This window comes from Sinocyclocheilus anshuiensis, unplaced genomic scaffold (genome assembly GCF_001515605.1).
Source record: "Sinocyclocheilus anshuiensis isolate Anshui unplaced genomic scaffold, SAMN03320099.WGS_v1.1 scaffold202, whole genome shotgun sequence".
NCBI lineage: Eukaryota > Metazoa > Chordata > Actinopteri > Cypriniformes > Cyprinidae > Sinocyclocheilus > Sinocyclocheilus anshuiensis.
The window spans coordinates 177,843-186,510 of NW_015542342.1; the positions used below are offsets into that span (position 1 = coordinate 177,843).

The 8,668-nt window shown below is 39.0% G+C and overlaps 1 pseudogene; it reads left to right on the forward strand.

Moving 5' to 3' along the window:
- Positions 1–2,894: 2,894 nt before the first annotated feature.
- LOC107691220 (uncharacterized) lies at positions 2,895–4,179 on the forward strand (annotated as a pseudogene).
- Positions 4,180–8,668: the final 4,489 nt, after the last annotated feature.

An 8,668-nucleotide genomic window follows, 5' to 3' on the forward strand; every position in this document is an offset into this window, starting at 1 on the left:
GTCCTGGGTCGGCTCAGCATCTGACGGCTCATCTGACAGTGATCCAGATATCATATTTACATGTTTTAGCCTAACGTTACTCTAATTGGTCAAACTTTAGTTTAATAATTTAATTTTTGTCTTGCCATATCGTTTATTGTTCACTACTGTGTTGCTATTCTAAGTCTTGCCGTTTCCCGAAGGAAAAAAAAAAATCCGATCTAGCTATATGTTATGAATAAAACCATTTTTTTGATTACCCAAAGTTTAATGGTGTTGTTCTCTTATTCAAATTATAAATTATATAATTAAACAAATGAATAAATATTTAGGTGAAGCTGTGCGTTTGAATTTGTCATCGCATCATCCTATGCAGTGTGGTGAATTATTATTGCTCATTATTGTCTATAGGCTATTTTAGTCATTTAAATAGCATGGGTTATCTTAATATATTGATTAATGTCATTATTATATTATTATGGTATTATAATATTACACCACACAAATATTTAGGCTACTACCTTCTAATTTCCGTTGTCAGTGCAGGCTTTTTTTTTATCTTAGGCTGACCGTTATGGATTAGTGTAGCCTGCATTAAAAAGTCTTGAACATAAAACAACAGGATAAAAATATAGTTGATGACTAGACATAATCATTTCATGACTCTATAGACACTTCTTTGTGAAGACAGTGGCATAATACAGTGAAATAATATGCTCTTTAGCCATATAAATACAGTTGTCATGGGCGTGAGTAAAATTTACCTGCTGGCGCTTTTAGGTATACAGCGACCTCTGGCGGTTCTAGTGTTAACTATGTGAGTACTACCTTGGCCCCATGTAGGCAGCCTGTATGGGACTGATTGTGTTTGACCATGCCTAACCCATATGGGTTATCAAAGTGTTTCCCCATTCAGAACCAAGCATAAAGTTCGTACAATGAGAAGTCATATTAATTCAACTATAAATTAAAAATATTGTTCTTTATAATACCACGAAGGACATATATAGTAGTGGCTCCCAACCTTTTTTCCCTTTTGAACTCATTTACTTTGGAATCAACTATTATAATATTACAAATTTTTTTTTTTTTTTAAGGTTTATTTATGGCGTTTTTATGCCTTTATTTAGATAGGACAGTATAGGTCGACAGGAAGTGAAGTGGGTGAGAGAGAGGGGGATGTGATCGGGAAAGGTCCGCGAGCCGGGACTCAAACTCGTGACACCCGAAGCACAATGGCGCAGTATGTCGGTGCGCTGCCCACGAGGCCATCGGCGTGTACATAATATTACTATTATATATATTTTTTCAGTTTTACATCCGAAACAGAGGATCCCAACGAGAGAACAGGTGTAAAGTTGTGCACAGTGCAGAGGAGGCTGATGCACTCTTTAAGGAGTTCCATTGCAGTGACTTTGGAGAACATTTTGGACAGCTAAAAAAAAGGGATGCCATTTCTCAGCGCTTTTACAGGCCTGTAAAAAATGGGTAGGCTCATTCGTCTGAAAAGTGAGATAACATGCTCCTAATGTGATGTTTTGTCACTCTTCTTTACAAGATTCCAATTCACAGTCATCTACCGCCCCGGCAGTAAGAACAGCAAAGTTGATGCTCTCTCCCCGTCGTCATGCTCTAAATGAGCCCATATAACCACCCTCTGTCATTACCGCACCCATAAGCAAGGGACATCATGGAAGAAATTCAGAGAGCGCAGCAAACAGACCCGGTACCACCTGAATGCCCTCCAGCCAAGCCTTATGCACTGTACCACACACTCTACGCCAAAAAAGAACGATCCAATGGATCCTATGGACACCCTGGCATCCAAAGGACTATATTCTTGGTACGCAACCCATTCTAGTGGCCTTCACTCATCAATGATGTTACTACATGCATTAAGGCATGTCAGGTTTCTGTGTCTGATCTGGTCTTTCTTTTTCACTCTGTGTTGTGGTTTGCTCTGCGATCACACGGACATTCCTGAAAGGTCTACTCACTGCTATGGAGACGGCAAACATCCTTTTCCACCAAGATTTCAGGATCTATGGCCGTTACAATGCAACTTAGTATGGCTAGAATATTTGCGCGTGTTGGTTATTTATTCACGTGTGCATTTAGACATTCTGGGAGACGCTAATTATCCACTGGTAAATGATTTCCCATTGGATGGAGCGGGCTTGATTAAAATGAAATCAGTGAACAAAAAGCATTCATTTGTTTTACCAATGGCAGTTCATTTCTCAACAATTCTTCTTCAGAACTCCACCTTGGAATTTACCTTAAAAACTTTTTTCTTGAGAATATATTCATGACTGAACCAGTCAGTCATGTTCTTCAGAAACACACGTATCTTACAGGTGTGTGTTAGGGGGAGTATCCCACTCGATTATGTGATATATAAGGGAGAGCCCTGTGAAGGTTTTTTTTTATAGATCTGTTTTGTGATCGTCAGTCAAACAGCCTTGTCTTCCACGACATTTTCTGGTAGGGTGATCATTTATTCATCTGGAGAAAATCTAGACAATTTGACAACAACCATTTAACATTTTTGTCTTTTCCTACTTTGAAATATAAGGAGGAAAGTATAATAAGTAGCTATGAGCAGAAAATAAATAAATGCATTAATTAAACAAATAAATAAAATAAAGTACATGTTAAAAAGAAAAAGGTAAATGTTGCCATTGAAGCGCTTGTAACATTAGGCCTAAAAACACGTTATTTCGTACCAAAAAGATTGGTGAGCCAAGACATAAAATTAGTACTAAAATGTAGAAACAGTATGCATTTCAGACTTCTTGAATGTATATAATTTCCTAATCATATAAAAAAGGCGATAATTAAATATGCTTTTTGTTTGTTTCTTTTTCAGAATTTTAACCTACTTCTTCAGTGCCAAAAATACAGAAGAAAACAAAATGGCCAATGGACAGCAAATAACAAAGCTCAGTGTCTCCACCTCTAAGGACGAAGAGGAAATACTCGGAGCTCAAGGCTATCAGCTCATCAATGTTGACCTCAATCAAGGTGCTGGTGGAAACCAGGTCCTTCTGTGGTACAAGAAAGAGTGTGGCAACAGACCTGTGACCAGGATCCAGTTTTCATTCAATGAGAACATGAAACCTGGTCTGGCTGATGCTGGGTATGAGCTGGTCAACCGAGATCTGAACGCAGGAGTTCGTGGAGATCACGTCTTTCTGTGGTACTTCTACGGGAGCACTGAATATGACATTCCTATTGTGAACCTGCAGGTAACCACAGACGCCAAAGAAGAGCCTGCTCTTCTGCAAGATGGCTGGGAAAGGCTGGGCTGTGATCTGAACCGTATGCAGGAGGAAACTTCATCTACCTGTGGGTGAAGAGAGAGAAGCCGAGCTATATCTGCGAGATCACAGCATCAGTTGACTTCTCTTCTGACAAGCTCCTGTTTCAGATGGGCTACACTCGTGTGGATGAACACACCAATCGAGGCGCTTGTGGAAACCCCGTCTTCCTCTGGTATCGGCGCACAACCGATAAGAGCAAAGCTCTCACTGCTCTTAACATATCCACCTCCCTCCAGGAGGTATCAAAGCTTCAGGCTGAAGGCTTTAAAAAGCTCAGTGTTAATCTCAATAAAGGAACCAGTGGAAAAGATGTCTACGCCTGGCACAAGAAAGAAGGATGTGAATCGCAGATCCAAGCCATGGTTCTGCTGATCAACTGTAACGCCTGGAATGAGTATCAGAAAGCTGGTATCACCGTTATCGACAAAAATCTGAACGAGGGCAACAAAGGCTGGAAAATATACCTGGCCTACAAGTAAAAACAAGCTGCCATCACAGGATCTTTCTCAGTTATCTAATTGGTAGCACTATATGGCAACGATGAGCACAGTTGTTCCTAATGTATGACTTTAATGTCAGTCTTTAAAGCCTATTGTGACCGCGCCTGTTGTAATACACTCAACCACACACATTGTATTGGGCCTTTGTGTTTATGTTATGATGTATTATGAAATAAAGGCAACTTTATCCACAACGAATGCTTTGGTGAGGTTTTCACACCCGTCTTTGGGATACAACCAACAATAAGTTATAATGCATGCACAGTCCCCTCATTACATACTCATATTACAGGGTCATAATACCCTCAACACTGCTAAAGAAATTCAGCGGAGATTTTATCAATACAAATGAATTCAAAGGTTTTTAGTCTTCATTGAAGAGCGTTCCAAAGAGGGACAGTATGACAGTATCACCAAGAAAGCTGTTCTGAAAAGAAAAAAAAAACTACTACTGCTACTGCTACTAATAATAAAATAAAATAAAATGTTTAAAAAAGAAATAGTGGTTCTTCGTTGTAAGGTACTTGATATTAGTATATTAGGTGTTTCTGTTGCTCTATCCACACACTTTGGAATAAATCAATGCTTGAAATTAATCCAATGTAAAAGGCAAAGCAAAAAACAGAGAGAGAGCTGAAGGTATGCCCTTCATCCTGGTAGAGACCGATCTCGACCACTGACGTGGCTATGCTGATAACAGTGTTTGGCTGGTTTACGATGATTATATCCTATTAATTTTTACTACGTAAGGCACAACCAATGAAGACGCCATTCGCCACTTAAGAGTATCTCAAAACGCTCCCCAAAAGACAGGCGGATTTAAATAGGAAACTAGTATGTCAATAATGCAAAATGACAATAGTAAACACTCTGATGTCATTTTAATCAAATCTGCTGTACTCAACGTAAAGCATTTACCAGTGGATATTTAGCATCTACCGTGGCATCTACAAGTCAGTCATGTTCCTCAGAATTACGTGCATTATTTCAAGTCGGAAGTAGGCCTATGTCACGAAGCTCAGTGCAAGTAGTCCATTTGAGCTCGGGATTTACTGATCCATAATGTTACAGATTTCACTCCCGCAACTCTGCAGCACGTGGCCTGCGTGGCCATTGGTCCTCAATGCAACATGACAAACAAAACATTTTTTCTATCACATCTGTGAGATAGCAGCACTTGTTGACTTCCCTTCTTACAGACACCTGTTTGAGTTTTATACTGCATGCACTGTCCCCTCATTCCATACTCGTATTTCAGGGTCATAATAACCTCGCGCTGCTGAAGAAATGCAATAGCGATTTGATAAACACAAACGAATTCAAAGGCTTTTAGTTTTCTTTGACGCGCGTTCCAAAAAGGTACTGTATGGTAGTATCACCAGAAAACTGAAGAAGAAGAGTGAATCATCTTATGAACTTAAGAACTTTTTTCTTAAGAATATTTCACAACAGAGCAAGTCAGTCATGTTCTTCAGGATTATTGTGCAACTTACAGGTGCATTCTGAACGTTAAGTTGGTTAACGATAAAGATCTGCTCTGTCATTTTCAGGCGTGTCTTTTCTGGTGAAAATCTAGACAATTTACGTGATGTCAACATTTTCCTTGGCTTATCCCGCTCGCGTTGTACATTATTTTACATTAACGTTACCTAAATCCAAGTACAACACTGAGAAAAGTTGTAAAATATTTTGGGTTTTTTTGTGCAATACGGTGGAATAAGTCTAACCTTCTAAATAAAGGAGCCAGTCGCTAATCGGTAAAGTCTTTGCGTCACTGCAGCTGCCGTTAGATTTTTGAAAAAACGCTGTTGAAAAAAGTGGATTGGACTGAGCACCAAAACACACTTGTCAGTCACACAAATCAGCCGTGTGGGGCGCATACACTCGTGATAAGAGCTCAGTGCACAAGACGGACAGTAGCAGAATGACTAAAGAAAGAGAGAGAGAGAGAGAGAGAGGACAGAGATGGAGTGGAAAGATGTCAGCTTCAAAGGCTGTCTCACAGGTTAGCGATCTCTCATCAGAGCCGCTGCTGAAGCGTGCGTGTGTGTGTGTGTGTGTGTGTGTGTGTGTGAGTGTGTGAGTCAAGAGAAAGAATGCGGCGTGGAAGAGGCATGAGTTGAAAGAGTTCACTCAGATGAGGAGAGACCCATAGGAAAGAAAAATCACAAATGAGATCTCTTGAATTTTTACAATTATTTTTTCCTTGACAGCCCTGAGATTGGATAGAGAACAAATGGACACCCCGTGAAATCGAAATGGGAGTTTTGTGGTCATTTATATGCTAGTGTACTCCTAAACATGGACGTAATTAACATTTAGCAGCATTTCAAATCTACAACCGGGCCGATGACTCATCCTGCACTCGCAGGCATATGCAAATTTCCGTCCAATCAGATGGTCTTTAAAGAGAGAATGTCCCTCCCACAAGTCACCTGCAACCGATTAGCAATAACAAGTAGCAAATCATGGCTCATGGCTGCAACATAAACAAAAAGACTGTTGGCTGTTTAAAAAAAAGGAATGATTTCTTGATGATCATTGAGAAACACAGAGGCTGGAGAGATTTTTATGATGCAGTGGCTCGTGCCAGTGACAATGAAAGTGTGTGTGTCTGTGTCCTCACTGACAAGATAAGAAGTGTGTGCGAGTGTGAGATTGTGCCATGAATAAAAATAAGCCGAGCATACTAAAACCTTTCTGCCTATAATTGCAAGTCCACCTCTTTAGCGCCATCAAGTCAGAATCCAGAATGCAGTCATCAGTATCACTGCACAACAACCTTCATTTCTTATTCATCTCTGCTGTGAGTGCAACATTCACATTAAACAACCGGTCTATATTAAATAACTAGATCGTGCTCCGACACTGCCTGACAGTATTTCTCTCTTGAAGTTTACCGTCAGAGCCCAGCAGAGTAACCGATTGATTTGGGATTTCATTTCTCTCCAGACATGCGCCACTGTGCGACCCTGACGGCTCAAGACCAGACTGATTTTTCACATGCGGATTTTGTATCTACAACAAGTCATTAAATACTTTGAACGAATCTGCTCTTATTTGACTTAACATTTTTTGATTGCATCACATTTAAAATAAAATAATGTAAACATTTAAATAAAAAAATAAGATTGTAAAAAATTCATAGAAAATATGGACAAATGAAATCCATCAGGTTTCTCATCCTCATGTTATTCAAAGCCTTTATGAATTAATTTTCTTTCATTGAACGAAATGTTAGCTAATATATATATATATACATTTTCTGACTGTTCTTTTCCATATAGTGAATAAAATAATTAAATGAATGCAAGACCAGACTGACATTTTACATGCAGATTTTGTATCTAGATTGACGTCACTGAAAGAAACATTGAAAGAATCTGCTCTTATTTTATTTTTCAGTGAAACTTAATGTATGTAAAACAACCTCCTAAAATAAAATGAATGAATGAATGAGTAAATCATCATACAAGTATAATAAATGCAGTCCATTAAGACTTTATTCTCTATATTATATGCATACTATATACATTCTGCATATGCATACTAATCCTTCTTAATCGTTTTGTTTTTACTTGAAGTCTTCCAAACATTCCTATATGATTTATAAAGGTGCATCACATCATAGATAGATAGATAGATAGATAGACAGATAGACAGACAGACAGACAGACAGACAGACAGACAGACAGACAGACAGACAGACAGACAGACAGACAGACAGACAGAAAAGATGGAAAGATGGATGGCTGGATGGATGGATGGAAAGATGTATGGATGGATAGATAGATAGATAGATAGATAGATAGATAGATGGATGGAAAGATGGAAAGATGGATGGCTGGATGGATGGATGGAAAGATGTATGGATGGATAGATAGATAGATAGATAGATAGATAGATAGATAGATAGATAGATGGAAAGATGTTTTTGTTGTGTTTTTTTCTGAAATCTTGCATACATTCCTATATGATTTGTAAAGATAGATAGATAGATAGATAGATAGATAGACACAGATTCATTAATTGCTCGTTGAAGGTGAGATTTTGTCACATGTTCGTCTCTCTTTGGGACATACTAATGAGGCCACCGTGCAGCAATTAATGAATGTCTGTTTCTTTCTTCTTCTCCATTTACTTGCTCTTTTTAACGGTGAATGGATGCCTGACACAGAGGAATCATGGTAATGAGTGCTGGATAAGGAGAGAGAGGGATCTTTGGGTCAGATGCTCTCATGAGCACATGAGCCTCATGATCAATGGAGAGGAAAGGGTGTGTGTGTGTGTGTGTGTGTGTGTGTTGGGGGAGAGGGTGTCTCACTGTTACCATAGAGACGAGAGGACAGTGGTCTTGAACATCACTACTGGGCAGGAGGGATGCTCATACAAGCTGTGGGAAAGGTTATAAACGTTGGTGCGCATGAAAATAAGGTATGGGGTTCAGACAAGACAGAGCACATTGTTGAGGAAGAGTTAAAGCTGAATTATTACTACTGTAATAGGTAAACAATTTAGACACTTGATTTAGAATGTCTGAGTTTTAGTTGCCTTTGCACTGCAATAATGTAAAAAGGCTCAATGTCAGAATATATGTCTACTACAGTCTATGACTGCCAGATTAAGTAAACACAGCTCAATGATACAACGATAACACACGCGCTGCCATCTAGCGGTGACACAGTGATACAACTCTTCTGATTGAAATGCATTTAAAGGCGAAGATGGTGTTGCTGATCTGACCAGAGCTGTTGACAAAACTCTGGAGCCGTCCATGTGGTGGCCGACATGTAGAAGAACAAATCGAAAAGACTTACTTGGATTTGCGTTATTTACAAAAAAAAAAAAAAAAAAAAAAAAAAAAAA